General features: G+C 44.3%; 1 protein-coding gene across 2 annotated transcripts in view; it reads left to right on the top strand.

Annotated features, from left to right (window-relative positions):
* gnav1 (guanine nucleotide binding protein (G protein) alpha v1) overlaps window positions 1-18,922 on the top strand; it is a 141,120-nt gene that overhangs the window by 79,134 nt on the left and 43,064 nt on the right. The window lies entirely within an intron of this gene.

Genomic DNA, 18,922 nt, shown 5'->3' with positions numbered 1-18,922 from the left:
GCACTGCCTGAAAGGGTGGTGGAAGCAGTTTCAGTAGTAACTTCCAAAAGGGAATTGGATAAATACTTGAAAAGGAAAAAAAATTGCAAGGCTGTGGGAAAAGAGCAGGGGGTGGGGGGACGTGGGACTAATTGGATAGCTCTTTCAAAGAGCCGGCACGGGCAAGATGGGCCGAATGGCTGCCTCCTGTGCTGTACGATTCTACACTTGGAGACCAAAAGGCCGGCTGGTGCAAGGAGTTGAAATGTCGCACTTGTGCAATAGGGAGCACTCATCTCAGATTGGGCACGTTCCCGATTTTCATCGCTCCACCATTGGCGGCCGTGCCTTCAGCTGCCTTGGCCCTTAGCTCTGGAGTTTCCTCCCTAAATCTCTCCGACTCTCTACCTCTCCCTCCTTCAAGAAGCTCTTTAAAACCTACCTCTTTGCCCTAGTTTTTTGGTCACCTGTCCTAATATCTCCTTATGTGGCTCGGTGTCAAATTTTGTCTGATAATTGCTCCTGTGAAGCACCTTGGGGGCGTTTTACTACGTTGAAGGCTCTATATGAACGCAAGTTGTTGTTGGAGGGCTGGTTGTATCAGGCTGAACCGGGACTGCCTGTGGGGAAAATATTCACGTTATTCGCCTTGAGAGTAAAATTCACCCCCACCCACCATGAAATTGGAGATAAGTTTATTAGCCAGCTCCCTAACACTCAGGATAAATAATGTCTGGTGCCCTGGAGATTGACTACTGAAGTCCCCAGGTGATGGCCAGTCTCTAATGAATATGCAGCCCTCTGCTTTGAGTTTGGCACTTTTGATGTGAGATTCAATATGTTTTCTCTCGCTGCGGCATGATGTGCTGAACCTTTTGATGGCGAAACTTCCTTTGTAGTTCCTGAATTATCTTCATTTACACTTTACAACGTTATTTCTAATAATATCCCTGAAATCTCTCGTGGAGCAGCGTGAGTCTGTGGCCAAATTATTACTCAGTCTGAATCTAAGATGTTTCTAATTTTGTTGGGTGGGGGTTTGGCCAAATTGGGAAAGGCAAATCCATTCAGTTAAAAGCAGCTTTGAAGTAAATAAAAGGAGATATAAAATTAAAATATCCCCACCACCCAATCGTACAGATTAAATCTTTAGATTTCCATGACTTTTAGTTAAGAAAAGTGTAGTGTAAAATGCTGCCACGATCTAAGAGAATGAATATAGTGCGAGGAAAAGGCCAATGAATTGTATAAAACTAACAGGGAGGTATTGCTGCAGTTATATAAGGTATTGGTGAGACCGCACCTGGACTACTGCATACAGTTTTGGTCTCCATACTTAAGAAAAGACATACTTGCTCTTGAGGCAGTACAAAGAAGGTTCACTCAGTTAATCCCGGGGATGAGGGGGTGGACATATGAGGAGAGGTTGAGTAGATTGGGACTCTACTCATTGGAGTTCAGAAGAATGTGAGGTGATCTTATTGAAACATATAAGATTGTGAAGGGGCTTGATCGGGTGGATGCGGTAAGGATGTTCCCAAGGATGGGTGAAACTAGAACTAGGGGGCATAATCTTAGAATAAGGGGCTGCTCTTTCAAAACTGAGATGAGGAGAAACTTCTTCACTCAGAGGGTAGTAGGTCTGTGGAATTTGCTGCTCCAGGAAGCTGTGGAAGCTACATCATTAAATAAATTTAAAACAGAAATCGACAGTTTCCTAGAAGTAAAGGGAATTGGGGGTTACGGGGAGCAGGAAATTGGACATGAATTTAGATTTGAGGTTAGGATCAGATCAGCCATGATCTTATTGAATGGCGGAGCAGGCTCGAGGGGCCGATTGGCCTACTCCTGCTCCTATTTCTTATGTTCTTATAATATGTATGTAACCTGTTCCCTTGTGCTGGCCTGGTCAGTTTCCTTCCTATTTTGACAGTTGGGCCCAGTGATAAATCTATCAATAGTCTTGCGTAGGACATGCATTTCCTGATCAACACAGCTTACTTCTGGTCACAGTTTTTGGTCACACTTTTTTTTGTCACTTCCCATTGTTAATGGCTATGTCAACATTTCCCATTCAATTTCCCTTTGTCCACTGTCACGATGTAGTTGCAGGCTTTGGCCACAAGGTGGCTCCATTGAGTAAGTTTTTTTTAAAGTCAACTGACTGTGGGCAATGCCATGGGCAATTTACTCGTTACTTTTCTGTGACACTCTCTGTGACGTTGACTAGACAGTGGTCTCAGTTTAACATCTCATCTGAAAGATGGCACCTCCGACAGTGTCAGCCTAAATTTCCATGCTCAAGCCTCTGGAGTGGGACTTGAACCCACAATCTTCTGACTCAGAGGCAAGGGTGCTACCCACTGAGCCACAGCCGACGGCTGTTTGTAGGATCTTGCTGAGTACAAAGTGGCTACTGCACTTGTCTACAAAAGTGACTCCATTCAAAGTAACCCATTGTACGGGAATCTCTTTGAGATGTTAATGAGATAAATGTATGTCTCTCTCAGACTGTAGAACAGCAGCAAAGGGACAACACACACTAATGGTGCCCATTGCTTGGTGAGGCCATCCACTTTGGATCCAAGAGAGACTAATATTTTCTAAATGGTGAGAGACTAGGAACTGGAGGAGCAAAGGGATTTGGGTGTCCATGAGAATCACTAATAGCTAGGGCACAGGTTCAAAAAGGTTAGCTCTTATCTCAAGTGGGCTGGAATACAAAGAGAAGGAAGTGATGCTTGAGTTGTACTTGGTCAGACCCTATCTGGAGTACTGCGTTCAGTACTGGGCACCGCGCCTCGGAAAAGATGCATTGGCCTTGGAGAGTGGGTACAGTGCAGATTCACCAGAATGATGCCAGGGCTTAAAGGGTTAAATTATGAGGACAGGTTGCATAAGCCTGGCTTGTATTCCCTTGAGTTTAGACATTGAGGGGTGATCTAATAAAGGTGTTTAAAATGATAAAAGGATTCGATCGGGGAGATACGGAGAAACTATTTCCTCTGGTGGGGGAATCCAGGACAAGGGAGGATAATCTTAAAATTAGAGCTAGGCCATTCAGAGTTACATTGAGATACATTGCCCTGTTTCTGTGCTGTAGATTCATTCGGCCCAACTGGTCTATGCCGGCGTTTATGGTCCACATGAGCCTCCTCCCTCCCTACTTCATCTCACCCTATCAGGATATCCTTCTATTCCTATCTCCCTCGTGTGTTTATCCAGCTTCCCCTTAAATGCATCTGTTATTTGCCTCAATTACTCCTTGTGGTAGCGAGTTCCACATTCTCACCACTCTCTTGAGTAAAGAAGTTTCTCCTGAATTCCCCTGTTGGATTTATTAGTGACTGTCTTATATTGATGACCCTTAGTTTTGGTCTCCCCCACAAGTGGAAACATTTTCTGTATATCTACCCTATCAAACCCTTTCATAATCTTGAAGACTCAATCAGGTCACCCCTCAGCCTTCTGTTTTCTAGAGAAAAGAGCCCCAGCCTGCTCAGAGTCTTTTCTGATAAGTGTGAAATCAGGAAGCACTTTTTCACACAAAGGGTAGTAGAAATCTGGATTTCCCCCCAACCCCCCGAAAAGGCTGCGGACACTGGGTTAATTGAAGTTTTAAAGACTGAGATGGACAGATTTTTATTAGGTAAGGGTATCGAGGGATACGCATCAAAGGCGGGTGAATGGAGTTGAGGTACAGATGAGCCACGATCGAAACGAATAGCGGAATGGACTTGAGGGGCTGAATAGCCTCCTCCTGTTCCTATTCTGAACTAACAGTGGAAATGGTCCTCATGTAAAATGGCCCATTAATGAGCTCACACGGGCAGTAAAGGATGTGATTAAAAAGGGATTCATTCCACAAAGAGCGATAGCTTCATTCACATGTTGATTTAAATGGACTCTTCATTGATTCAGAAAATCAGACTCTAGCCCAGTCCTTTTATAGAGTGCAGCTGTGATAATAAAATCTTGCCAGGAGTTTGATCTGTTGATAATATAATCACTGTGTGCCAGTAAAGCAATCTTGTCTTATCCTGCCTTTTTAATGGTGTGTAACTTGGTTGAGGTAATTACGAATAAAACCTAACCCTGGGCCTCAGATTGCTGGGTGTCTGTGCTATTAGCTGTTATACAGGATGAGTTTCTGTGATGCACACGGTGTACATCAGTCAGTTCTGACTGCTAAAGTGCTGAATCTGCTGTGAAGCCCCACATGGTCGAAGAGCTGGCACCATACGTGGTCTAGACCCGTGCACGAAGAACACACAGGAGCGCATACCAGAAAGGGTCGGCAGCTTAAGGAAGGGAGAAACTGGATGAAGGAGAATTTGAATAGCTCCGAGTATAAATGGGATACTTGTACAATATGTATTTGTGTGAAACCGTACGATTAAAACTGCAGGGATACAAGAGTTTACAACCTGTAACGTCATGAGTGTTTCCTCCTCTCCACAATAGAAAACTCAGTGGTGCGAGGGAGCTGCATTAACACATGCACGCAGTAAAGTGACACAGTTGTGTAAGAACCCTGAGATAATTATATGTAAAGTTAGTGGCTGCATCACTGCTGGAGTTTAGAAGAATGAGAGGTGATCCCATTGAAACATATAATATTCTGAGAGGGCTTGACAGGGTAGATGCTGAGAGGCTGTTTCCCCTGGCTGGAGAGTCTAGAACTAGGGGACATAGTCTCAGGATCAGGAGTCAGCCATTTAGGACTGAGATGAGGAGAGATTATTCTTTGGAAATCTTTGGAATTCTCTACCCCAGAGGGCTGTGGATGCTCAGTCGTTAGGCATATTCAAGACTGAGATCGATAGATTTTTGGACTCTAGGGGAATCAAGGGATATGGGGATTGGATGGGAAAGTGGAGTTGAGGTAGAAGATCAGCCATGATCTTATTGAATGGTGGAGCAGGCTCGAGGGGCCTTTTGGCCTACTCCTGCTCCTATTTCTTATGTTCTTATTGACTGGGATCTCAAGCTATCGCTCTCCTTAACTCCTTCCAGCCAGTGTCTGGTCATATCATCAACGTGCGTTGCTCACACCGAGATTTTCAAAATAAATCGACCAAGGTGGAGAGTCGGAGAGGGAGGGTCCAGTGACTAAGGCCCTCATCATCCATTTGCAACTTTGAGTCACGACGACCTCTTCCTTTCCTTTACGACCATGAAGGTTCTGGTGTAAAATTTCTGAACCAGGCTTTGCGGGGAGGGAGATGGCGGCTGTCTCACTATCGCTCATGGTGACAAAGTGGCCGTCACAGCTTATCTTCGCTTAGGCCTCTTACTTTTCAACCCCTCTTGGTTAAGGGATGTCGCTGGAGCGAGAACTCACCGCTGTTCCCAATCCACTCTTACAAGGCTTATCAAGATTGCAGCCCATGGAATAAAGGGGGCAGTAGCAACATGGACACAGAATTGGCTAAGGGACAGGAAACAGTAGTGGTGAACGGTTGTTTATCGGACTGGAGGGAGGTGTACTGTCGTGTTCCCCAGGAGTACAGTGCAGGGACCACTGCTTTTCTTGATATATATTAATGACTTGGACTTGGGTGTACAGGGCACAATTTCAAAATTTGCAGATGACAGAAAACTTGGAAGTGTAGTGAACAGTGAGGAGGATAGTGATAGACTTCAAAAGGACATAGACAGACAGGTGGCATAGGCGGACACATGGCAGATGAAATTTAACGCAGAAAAATGCAAAGTGATACATTTCGGTTGGAAGAACAAGGAGAGGCAATATAAATTAGAAGGCACAACTCTAACAAGAGTACAGGAACAGAGCGATCTGGGGTTATATGTGTACAATCGTTGAAGGTGGCAGAGCAGGTTGACAAAGTGGTTAAAAAAGCATACGGGATCCTGGACTTTATAAATAGAGGCATTGATTACAAAAGTATGGAAGTCACGATGAGCCTTTATAAAACACTGGTTAGGCCAAAACTGGAATATTGTGTCCAGTTCTGGGCACCGCACTTTAGGAAAGATGTGAAGGCCTTAGAGAGGATGCAAAAGAGATTTACTAGAATGATTCCAGGGATGAGGGACTTTAGTTACGTGGATAGACTGGAGAAGCTGGGGTTGTTCTCCTTGGAATAGAGACGGTTGCGAGGAGATTTGATAGAGGTCTTCAAAATCATGAAGGGTCTAGACAGAGTAGATAGAGAGAAACTGTTCCCATTGGCGGAAGGGTCAAGAATCAGTGAACATAGATTTAAGGTCACTAGCAAAAGAACCAAAGGTGACATGAAGATGAACTTTTTTCCCACAGTGAGTGGTTAGGATCTGGAATGCACTGCCCGAGGCGGGGAGGGGTGGTGGAGGCGGATTCAATCATGGCTATCAAAAGGGAATTGGATAAGTACTTGAAAGGAAAAAATTTGCAGGGCTACGGGGATGGGGCGGGGAAGTGGGACTAGCTGGATTGCTCTTGCGTAGAGCTGGCGCAGACTGGATGGGCCGAATGGCCTCCTTCCGTGCTGTAACCTTTCTGAGGCACTGCCCTGATTGGGTAATGGACTCTTGCCTTCAACTGGAGTCACGTCGTCGTGTCTGGGTAGGGGTGGTAACTTCCCGTCCCTGAAGGACTTTGTTACAACAATAGTCACGGTCTTTGTCACAAATTACCTTCAAGTTTATGAGTTGTCAGGTTGTAGCTGCTGTGGATGGAATTGAACTTGCAGTCTGTGGGTTCCTGGTCCAATACCCTGATCACGATACCACCGTGCCATGAATCTCACATGGCTCCTGTAGAAATTGTTAGGGGGCAACTCTGTTCTATGATATTCCATTGTGTCTCTCGGTGTCTCGCGCCTCCCGAGCAGCTTCTTGTTCTCTCGCGCTCTCTCGTTCTCTCCCTCTCTCATCCTTCGATTCCAACAGTCTGCTCTCTGCTATTTGACGTCCTGTGCAGTGCTCATCTAGCGATTCCTTTGACTCAAAAATGTTAGTCTGGCAAAAATTGAACCAATCGCTTGCCATTCAATTTCAGATAAAATGATCCAAAACAGTTGATTTTGGTAAACTCTTATTACAGTGAAATTGAAATAAAATATTGTTTTTTATTTAACTTATCCTTGAAATTGTAAATGGCTTCAAAACAGTCTGGAAGTGTTTATAAGGGAAGATCCCCTATTGTTACAGTGCATATAAAGTCCGGTCCGATAGAGTATAACATTAGGTAGACTTGACTGTGTTTATGTGAATGTTTTGTTTTTCTGTGAAAATGAACGCTTTAACCGAGAGAGGCTGAGCTACTAAACTCATCTGTTGCTGCGCGATGTCTGATATTCAGCGTAATCACAGCGTGCCAGGGCAGAGTTACAGTTGGATATCTGAGATCTGCATTCTGCTGACTGCATCACGGTGAACTATATTAGTTGGTGATCCCAGAACGTCAGTCTGACCTGCCACGGAGCTGGTCATTAATGGAAAATAATTACCCGTGATTGATGGAGCTCACTTTGATAGAATTTCAGGACATTTATTTTCATCCAAATTAGTTCCCATCATAAAATGTATCTGAGAAAAGGTCAGCATTAATTGAGTCTAATAAGGGTCACTTTACCTCATTCCTGTGCCTCCTTTTACATGGTTAATGTCGGTAATACCAGGTTAGCTTTCTTCATATATGTTTTAATTACCTTGATAGATGAAGACTGTTTTGCCTTGACAGATTAAGCTTAGTTGTTTGAATACAGGCTGATCACAAAATGTCCACAGTACGGAGCAGGCCTTTCGGCCCATCACATCTCTGCTGCTGCTTTTTCTCCACGAGCCCACCTAGTCTACCCACACTCTCCCGCTCACTCCCCGTGCCTTTTCAATATTCCCCTTTTACGAGCAATTATCTAATTCCCTCTTGGAATAATTAATAGACACTACTTCAATAATACTCCATGGCAGAGAATTCTACATTCTAACCACCTCTGTAAAATATTTTTTTTTCTTAACTTCTGCTTTTAGTTTTTTTGCGATTATAATAAATTTGTGCCCCCTTGTCACACGGCATTCTTGGAAAACCTGTTGCGGTTCAAAAGGGAATTGGATAAATACTTGAAGGGGAAAAATTTGCAGGGCTGTGGGGAGAGAGCAGGGGAGTAAGATTAATTGGATAGCTCTTTCAAAGTGCCAGCACAGGCACGATGGGCAGAATGGCCTCCTTCTGTGCTGTATGATTCTGTGGTGTTCTCAGGATGAGAATTGCATAGTAAATCCTTTTGTATAAGAGCTTACTGTAACTGCTGTGTTACATGAGAGGAGTAAGGAGTATCTAATGCCTTATTCTAAAAGATATGAGGGAAGCTATTCGACCCATGTAGCTGACCCTTCCATTGAAAGAGGGTGGTTCCCCTCCACCCACCCCCCCAACACAGCCAACCCAGACGACCGTTCCAGACATTGAACACTCTTTGTACGAAATCATTTATGTTCTGGGATTGTTATATCCTCTCTCACTTATATAGGTAATGCACAGGCTTTGCTTATATACGTAACCAGAGACGACCAGAAAGCAGAATGCAAAAGGTCTAACCTTCACAACGTGCAGTTTTGTGTCTTTAGAAAAAAGAGACACACACACAGACCCCAAGTCTAGAGGAACGATTGACAAAGGCAAAGGAAAGCTGCAGCCTTGAGTATTTACCTATTTTGATGAGGTAGCTCTTGCAATGGAGCTCTTCAAATGAGAATTACTTGTTTGAATATTTATTATCTGTCTCCGGAAAGAAACCTTATGGAGCTGTGATTTCATTTGTGTCTCTGATGGAAGGGCAATTTTTCATTTCTTTTTTTCATTGGAATGTTAAGCGCCTCATCACTTATCAGTTAAACACACAATCCGCCTCGAGCTAGCAACAAAAATCTTTAACGAGAAATACTTTGAGTTTGATGCGAGATTCATTATCAGGAGATAGCAAGTTTCTAGTCATAATAAATTCATAGCTTGCCGGTACGGGCTGATGAGGCACTGCTGCTACTACTGAAGGGAATGGAACTTGCAAAAACTAGCACAGCTCTCCTAAAGGCTTACTGGGCAACTGAAGCATGCAGCACAGTCATGGCCCAATCTCTGGTTCAATCCCCAATTTGGGAATTTGCTGATCTCTGCTGGGAAAGGAATTAGGGTGCTCCAATTGTCCTTAGTGCCCCTGCCCCACTCTCTCTCTTTCTACTCCCCCACTCCCAACTATTCAATGACTCCTGTTCGAAAGTGCCTATATAGATGTCGGGTAAGAGGAGGATTGGATTCTGCACTCCGTGGTTCAATAGCACATTGGCATTCTCTGTCTGGAGTTGCATACAGAGAGTGGCCACTTGACCCAGGGCACCAGATGGTACTGTACCCAGCAAGAACCCACACTTTCAGGAGAGATGGGGAGGAAATTGGTTTGGGGGTTTAAACCAAACTCTGACTGTACGGACACCATTATTTTTACACGTAGAAGTGGTCTCAGGTCATTCCTGCTGTGTTTTGTGCAATACTTACTTTGTGCCATAGTTTCACTGTGTAACACACTCTGAGAGCAAGCACTTAAGATGTAGTTATGATCATTTCCTTCACCAGTTGGGTCATTGGACATATCGAAATGCTTAGACTGGGTTTAACTCTGCGACAACCAAACTTCCTTTTCTTTTTAAATTGAGAAACGTTAAGTGAACGGGCCCACAGTGCCAGGCAGCACCAAGGTTGAGAAAGAGAGCGGGGAAAAGCCAAGATAAATGAAGTAGTAATGGCAAGGTGACATTAAGCTTGTTTTCAAAACCTGCTGATTTTAAGGGGCAGATTGAGAGCTGTAAGGATTTCCCATAAGATCCTGGGAAAGAATGATTTAGGGTAGGAGATGGTGCAATAACATAGTGAAGGTGCAGGGAGGAGGAAGCATATGTAGGATGGCATTGTTACAGCTTAGAAAGAAGAAGGAATTAACTTTCTTTTATAGAGTGCCATTCAAGACCTCGGGACATCCAAAAAAAAACTTATCAGCCAGTGAAATGCGTTTGAATTGTGGTCACTATTATGATATAGAGAAACACAGCAGTTAATTTGCGCACAGCAAGGTCCCACAAACAGCAATGAGATTAATGACCAGACTATTTGCTTTTGGTTGAGGGATAAATGTTGGCCAGGACACCAGGGAGAATATCCGACTCTTCAAAATACTGCCATGGGATTTAGAGGAAAGTCAGAGGGAACTGACCGTAGCATTGATAAATTAGAGGGATTAGAGGCTGGAGATACAAGAAGGATCATCTACCAAGCATTAAGTGTTCTCTTGTATTCAGTCCAAGAGTGAGAGACCCTCCCCAGGTATAGGACCAGTTTTCAAACCTTGGGTGAATTTGGGTTTATAGAGTTAAGAGTTGTTGAATGGGGGGGGAAGGAGAGGTGATACAGTCAGTTCTTCTCCAAGCCCATTGAATTTTTCAATGAACTGCTGGAACTTGCATTAACTATTATCAGAAATCTTCACTTCTATAGTTTAATATTGACTTATTCAAAGTCCAGTGTAATCTACTGGAGCCAATTGGTTTTACGAGCAGTGTTTCATCGTATTTCTAAAAGCAGACATTCGGGGTCTGAATGCCATAGGTGGTTAAGACTCCGTCCTTGTAACTCTGATCCTGGGTTTAAATCCAATACAGACTGATAAGACCACACAAACGTACGCTAAAAGACAGGGAAAGACCAGCTGGTCCATCGAACCCAACCTGTCATGTCCCAGCATGGTGTAACTTCCATCATCGCTCCATCAAAGGCGACATGAGGAAAAACTTTTTTCGCAGCCAGTGGTTATGATTTGGAATGCACTGTCTGAGGGGGTGGTGGAGGCAGATTCAATCATGGCTTTCAAAAGGGAATTGGATAAGTACTTGAAGGGAAATTTCTGCAGGGCTATGGGAAAAGGGTGGGGGAGTGGGACTAACTGGATTGCTCGTGCAGAGAGCCGGTACAGGCTCGATGGGCTGAATGGCCTCCTCTGTGCTCTAACCATTTTATAATTCTATAAGCAAGCTCTAGGAGTCCATGGTGACTGGTGACACTACCCTCCAATATCCCACTTACCTTCTATATGTGGGAATGTTTGCCACTCACATGAACTCATTAATGTCCTATTACAATGCGCGCAGTGATTCCACACTCACTGCCAGCTTATTCCAGAGGTTGACAACACTCTCTGGGGAAAGAAGTGAGTCCTCAGCATCCAACCTAGTTCTTTGCTTTTGTAACTTATACTTGTGTCCCCTGGCCCTCCTTAACCTATCGAGCTCAAATAGCCCAATCCTTTCATTATTTTGATAGACCTTGGTCATATCTCCAATACGAGATACCTGTATGAAAGGACTTGAACCGTATCAGTCCAAAGCTTCAAGTGGAGCAACCTTCCATGGGAATCGGCACATCAACTTGCATTTATATAGCACCTTTAACGTAGTAAAACGTCCCAAGGTGCTTCACAGGAGTGATTATCAAACAAAATTTGACACCGAGCCACTTAAGGAGATATTAGGGCAGGTGACTAAAAACTTGGTCAAAGAGGTTGGTTTTAAGGAGCGTCTTTGAGGAGGAGAGGGATGTTTAGGGAGGGAATTCTGGAGCTTAGGGCCTAGGCAGCTGAAGGCACGGCCAAAAATGGTGGAGCGATTAAAATCACGGCAAGAGGCCAGAATTGGAGGAGAGCAGAGATTTTTTTTATTTGTTCATGGGATGTGGGCGTCGCTGGCAAGGCCAGCATTTATTGCCCATCCATAATTGCCCTTGAGAAGGTGGTGGTGAGCCGCCTTCTTGATCCACTGCAGTCTGAGTGGTGAAGGTTCTCCCACAGTGCTGTTAGGTAGGGAGTTCCAGGATTTTGACCCAGCGACAATGAAGGAACGGTGATATATTTCCAAGTCGAGATGGTGTGTGACTTGGAGGGGAACGTGCAGGTGGTGGTGTTCCCATGTGCCTGCTGCCCTTGTCTTTCTAGGTGGTACAGGTTGTGGGTTTGGGAGGTGTGGTCGAAGCAGCCTTGGCGAGTTGCTGCAGTGCATCCTGTGGATGGTACACACTGCAGCCACTGTGCGCTGGGGGTGGAGGGAGTGAATGTTTAGGGTGGTGGATGGGGTACCAGTCAAGCGGGCTGCTTTGTCCTGGATGCTGTCGAGCTTCTTGAGTGTTGTTGGAGCTGCACTCATCCAGGCAAGTGGAGAGTATTCCATCACACTCCTGACTTGTGCCTTGTGGATGGTGGAAAGGCTTTGGGGAGTCAGGAGGTGAGTCACTCGCCACAGATTATCCAGCCTCTGACTTGCTCTTGTAGCCAGAGTATTTATGTGGCTGGTTCAGTTAAGTTTCTGGTGAATGGTGACCCCCAGGATGTTGATGGTGGGAAATTTGGCGATAGGAATGCCGTTGAATGTCAAGGGGAGATGGTCATTGCCTGGCACTTGTCTGGCGTGAATGTTACTTGCCACTTATCAGCCCAATCCTGGATGTTGTCCATGTCTTGCTGCATGCAGGCACAGACTGCTTCATTATCTGAGGGGTTGCGAATGGAACTGAACACTGTGCAATCATCAGCGAACATCCCCATTTCTGACCTTATGATGGAGGGAAGGTCATTGATGAAGCAGCTGAAGATGGTTGGGCCTAGGACACTGCCCTGAGGAACTCCTGCAGCAATGACCTGGGGCTGAGATGATTGCCCTCCAACAACCACTTCCATCTTACTTTGTGCTAGGTATGACTCCAGCCACTGGAGAGTTTTCCCCCTGATTCCCATTGACTTCAATTTTACTAGGGCTCCTTGGTGCCTCACTCGATCAAATGCTGCCTTGATGTCAAGGGCAGTCACTCTCACCTCACCTCTGGAATTCAGCTCTTTTGTCCATGTTTGGACTAAGGCTGTAATGAGGTCTGGAGCCGAGTGGTCCTGGCAGAACCCAAACTAAGCATCGGTGAGCAGGTTATTGGTGAGTAAGTGCTGCTTGATAGCACTGTCGACGACACCTTCCATCACTTTGCTGATTGAGAGTAGACTGATGGGGCGGTAATTGGCCGGATTGGATTTGTCCTGCTTTTTGTGAACAGGACATACTTGGGCAATTTTCCGCATTGTCAGGTAGATGCCAGTGTTGTAGCTGTACTGGAACTAGAGGCGCGGCTAGTTCTGGAGCACAAGTCTTCAGCACTACAGCCGGGATGTTTTCGGGGCCCATAGCCTTTATTGTATCCAGTGCACTCAGCTGTTTCTTGATATCACGTGGAGTGAATCGAATTGACTGAAGACTGGCTTCTGTGATGGGGATATCGGGAGGAGGCCGAGATGGATCATCTACTCGGCACTTCTGGCTGAAGATGGTTGCAAAAGCTTCAGCCTTGTCTTTTTCACTCACATGCTGGACTCTACCATTATTGAGGATGGGGATGTTTACGGAGCCTCCTCTTGGAGGGGATTACAGAGATAGGGAGGGGGCGAGGCCGTCGAGGGATTTGAAAACAAGGATTATAATTAAAGTGGACCAATTAGATGACTTGGAGTAAGGTGTAGAACCTGGGTATAGAACATAATAGATTTTGGGATTCATCACTACTGTAATGTTACTAAACTTTTTTTTTAGAAAGAGCAACTAAATGTCTTGGGATCTGAAAAGTTGGGATTTTCTCTGGTGAGATCAAAGCCAGAGGGTTTTTTTTGTGTTGGCAACATGTGTGAGAGACTAATTAGTATCTTGGAGATAGAAATGAAAAAGAACACAAGATATTAAAGCAATTAAAATTCAAAAGGATAAATGGTTATTGAGTCTAAAGATATTGATAGTCTAGTCTGAGAATTTTCTAGTGGCTTTTATATCAAACGGTGACCCATCAGAAGAGGGACTTAAATAGTTTTTCTTGAGAAATTAAAATTGCCTGAATCAATGATATCATGGGGAAGCTTGATTGTTCTTTAAAACTGACAAGAGTTGGAGAGCGTCATTAAATTGCTTCCAATGTTTAAAAAGCTCCGGGTGGTGATCAGTTTATGTGGGCTTTTGTATAAACCGTTTTGCTCCTATTATAAAGGATAATGAAGCTGTGGATGGAGCCTCTCAGCCAGAAATATTTCAAATGGTTCATCTGCGCTAATTGATGAAAGAACAAGGACGTGTTATTATTTAGCAGACACAGGCCCATCTTCCCTCATCAGTGTAGGTTTCCGAATCTTGGCTGTGTTTAAAGCTCCCAGAGGTGAAGAGAGTTTTATTGGATCTAGTTGACTCTAACTGAATGAGACTCATGGAGAGCAGATCTGCTTCATATAATGTGTGGAGACCCATCAGGTTGTTGTGGACAGTGTAGGACACTGGTGTCCGTGACACTACTGAGAGAGAGAGAGAGACCGGTGTTTGTTTTTGTTCTGGGTTTGTCAGTATTACTTTATTGGATTGCGGTCATAAAAATGCACAGTACAAGAAAATTCCCTGTTGGCCCACCAAGCCGACTGCTTCCAAAGACCACGTACAATCCACTCTGTCATGGTCTATACCCCACTCATTTCATCATCTGAGAGGGAGTTCTGCACGATACTCCTCCAGTCTCAAGTCAAACAAATCTCCACAATATTCTCCCCCCCCCTCCCCCCCCCAACCACCATTCCCTGTCCAGTTGTCCTCCCCAGGCAATGTTCCAGCTAGCTCAACACATTGCCCCATGGAGTATTTGCTCATTTCAATCTATACCTATCCATTCACCCTCCAATTCGGTACCAGCTAAATATTTATTTGGCTCCTTTTTGAAGGAGCAGGTACAGCTTTGGCTGTTCTCGCTGGTTCTAGACCAGCCAATTGACTGCTTTTCCATTAGTTTTCATAGAGGGACTGGGTGGGGGGTGCGGTTCAGGTGTATTAGAACTCCAGGGTTCCTTTGTGCTAAAGAGCTTTGTTAGAACTGTTAGCAATTTGACTTCCAGATTGAGCAGACCCGTATGTATATGAACCTGCTCTGACGACACAGGGGTGGAATTGGTCTTTGAAAACAAGATCCCATGGCAGTATTTGAAGAAGAGCAGGGAGAGTTCTCCCTGGTGTCCTGGCCAATATTTATCCCTCAACCAATATCACTAGAAAACAGATTATCTGGCCATTATAACATTGCTGTTTGTGGGACCTTGCTGTGCGCAAGTTGGCTACATTACAACAGTGACTACACTTCAAAAACTCATCATTGGCTGTAAAGTGCTTTGGGACGACCTGAAGTTGTGAAAGGCACGATAGAAAGGCAAGTTCGTTTGTTCTTAATGGAAAATAAAATTGGGCGGGGTGTAAAATGGGCGGCCGATTTGTCATTGCCTGTTTTGCGCAACTGCCAAAGATTAGTTTCAGCCCCTCTCCATCTCCATAATGCGCTTAGGTAAGACCAAATAGATATTAAAACCGTAACTCAACATAGTCCTTTGCTTACAGGACTGCCCCTCTATGGTCTTGCCCCTCCCTACCTCTGCAACTCCTCTGGTGCTATGTGCCAAAGTGTATCCTCCATTTTGGACGCTATGGGAATCGAGGGATCTGGGGATAGATAGAATGGGGAAGTGGAGTTGAGGTAGATGATCAGCCATGATCTCATTGAATGGTGGAGCAGGCTCGAGGGGCCGTATGGCTCCTGCTCCTATTTCTTATGTTCTGGCTGGCTGTTTTGCCTTTTTTCCTTTCTCCTCTTCCTAATCTGCACCTTTTGGTGGCAGACCCTTCCTTCGGCCCCCACTCCGGAACACTTTCCCGAAACCTCTCTGCCTTGCTACCTCTCCCCGCTCCTTCAAAAACCTCTTCAAAACCTACCTCTTTGACCATGTCTTCAGCTTATCCTCCCTCGACCTTTCTCCCATCCCTGCTCAGTGTCCGCTGGTTGCCTTTGTGAAGCGCTTTGAGTGATTTATAACATTTCAAAGATGCTGTAAAGGTGCAAGCAGTGGTAGACTGAGGCTGTACGTTTCTGGATTACAGGAAGGAATTGAGTGAGGATGCAGAGGTGAGAGCTGTGTGGCACTGGCTCCATGGTTTGGTGTAAATAGATTGCAAGTAAAAAAAAAATTCAAATATAGCTCCGGTCCCCATGATACAAGACGACCATTTCATCTATTGAAAGGGTACACGGGGGAGCAACCAGAATGGGAACGGAAGGATTGGATTATGAGGAGCGATTATGTAAATTGGGCATGATCTCATTGGAAAAGAGAAGGTTAAGAGGTGATATTGCTGTTTTTAGGATTCTAAAGGGTCTAGATAATATAGACCATGACAAGTGGTTTAATCTTGTCCAGAACAGTAGAACCAGAGGTCACGGCCTGCACTTGAAGGGAGGTAAATTCAAAACTGATCTGCAGAAACAATATTTCAGTGAGCGAGTGGTCAATCGATGGAACAGAGTCCCGAGGGAGACGGTGAAAGCAGATAGTATTGATTCATTCAAATGCAAATTAGATAGATTTCTTTCAGAAAATAACATTTTGGGATACAGTACATGAATAATTTGAGACATGACATGTGGTAAGTGGAACATACTTGTGAGGTACAGGTGACTTTGGACCTGCGGTTCCCAAATCTCCACCACTGGGGGTTTTCCTCGCCTCATGTCAGGGTCTGTTGTAGACTAATTGATAGAGATTGATTGCTATGATTGGTGAACAACTCCCTGGAGTTGTAACATGTGACTGCCGAGATAGTCGAAGACAAACTTAGATGGGTCTGGGTCTTTTTTTGACTGGTAATTCCTATGTTCCTAAATGATTGGTCTTCTTAATCTTGAACTTTTTCAACATTTAACTATTCAGAAAGTTAAAAATGGAACATTTTAATTCCAGGATTCAGCTACAAGCAATTTTTATTCTGGGGGAGGATAAAGTAAACTGCAGTAATGTATTTGGAAGCAGAGCTTCAATTTATTCTTAGATTAATTCTTTAAAAAAATACTCAGTCATTTCACATTAATACCGGACCCGATGTTAAAATGACATTATATTGTCTGTCTTCTGTGTATTTGCACACATTGAAGTGTTCAGTCACTAACACACGAGCAAAATGCTAGTGACAGGCTCCCGTGATCAATAATTAATATACGAGATTAAAAGAGCATTTGAGGATTCGGATAGAGTTTATTTTTTAGGATTAGGATTTCTCATTTCCCTTGAATTCATTTTTCATTTTCTGGATCGCTGAACATAGCAATGTAATGTATACCAATGACCTGTGTTTATTTTCCCTTTTTATGTAGCCTGAGACAGTTCAGTTTTTAACTCTGATTTCTTCTTGTACTTTTTTAAAAAATTAATTCTTGGGTTGTGGGCATCGTTGGCAAGGCCAGCATTTATTGCCCATCCCTAGTTGCCCCTTGAAGGTGGTGGTGAGCTGCCTTGAACCGCTGCAGTCCGTGCGGTGAAAGTGATCCCACAGTACTGTTGGAAGGAAAGAAAGGGCTTGCATTTCTATAGCGCCTTTCACGACCTCCGGACATCCCAAAGCGCTTCACAGCCGATGATATACTATTGAAGTGTAGTCACTGTTGTAACGTAGGAAATTCGGCAGTCAATTTGCACACAGCAAGGTCCCACCAACAGCAATGCGATAAATCACTAGTTAATATGTTTTTAGTGATTGAGGGATAAATATTGGCCCAGGACACTGGTGAGAACTCCTTTGCTCTTCAAAATAGTGCTTTCAGATCTTTTACAACCACCTGAGAGGGCAGACGGGGCCTTGGTTTAATGTCTCAACCGAAAAGCAGCACCTCCAACAGTGCAGCACTCCCTCAGTACTGCACTCGGAGTGTCATCCTAGATTTTGTGCTCAGGTCCCTGGAGTGGGACTTGAACCCACGACCTTCTGACTCAGAGGTGAGTGTGCTCCCCACTGACTTAGGTAGGGAGTTCCTTCATTGTCACTGGGTCAAAATCCAGAGACCGTGTCAACGTTTAAGATTAGGTTGGACAGTTGACTGAAGGAAAAGGGGGATAAAAAGATGGAATCAGAGCAGGGCCATGGGATTCGGATTACTGCTCGCGTGGTGGACATGTGCCCAACACAAACTGTTTGGGCCGAGTGGCCTTTCTCCAGGTTGTAATTTCTACGTAAGAACAGAAAATGCTGGAAGCTGATATAGCACGTCAGTCAACACCTGGAGAGAATAGTTAAGTTTATGTTTCAGTCCTAGGGCCTTCATCAGAACTAAAAAAAAAAATGAAAGATGAACAAGATGATGGCCGTCTATCCATCTCCTGGCTTTCTTCCAATCACTCACCAGGCCATTTCACTCATTCCTCCCCCCCTCTCGGCTTTTTTCCACCTGCTCCACTTAGTTCTGATTCTATTAAAATGCTCGATCGTCTTTTTTTGACTTTTTTTCAGTTTTGATGATGGCGTTGGAACCCAAAATGATTTGCTTGTCTGATCTCTCCGCGCTGAATGAATGACCTGCTGTGCATGTCCAACGTTTTCAGTATGTTCACGGTCACCATTTACCTCACGGTGAAGCTTATTCCTGAACCAGTCTTTGTTTTAGTAACAGATTGGGATTTTTTTTTTGTGCATTAATAACGATCCCAATTTCATAGCGAGCTGCTTGATGACCAGAAGGGGACAAGAATCCTCTAAGCTTTCAATTACAAAGACAATTGGGTGACATCAACCGAATCACTTTAATACAAAGCAGGCAATTATATTCACACTTTCTTCCCCCTCCTATCGCGTAATTCTGTGCTAATGAGCTTGATACGGATAATCGCAGTTTTTCTTTGTGCTAATTTACAAAAGGCAAATTCATCTTCACATGAATTTAAAATGGAAATTTCCCTCGGGTGCCTGCAGTGAGTTACAATAGCCTGGTTTTCTGTGCTGTCTCTAGGGAGTGTTGCCAGGTGTTTGTTTATTTGTTAGAATGATTTCAGGTCATGCTGGAATGTGGATGGTTCTGGTAGCA

Source organism: Heptranchias perlo, chromosome 23, assembly GCF_035084215.1.
Source record: "Heptranchias perlo isolate sHepPer1 chromosome 23, sHepPer1.hap1, whole genome shotgun sequence".
NCBI lineage: Eukaryota > Metazoa > Chordata > Chondrichthyes > Hexanchiformes > Hexanchidae > Heptranchias > Heptranchias perlo.
This window is presented reverse-complemented; position numbering and strand designations above follow the sequence as displayed.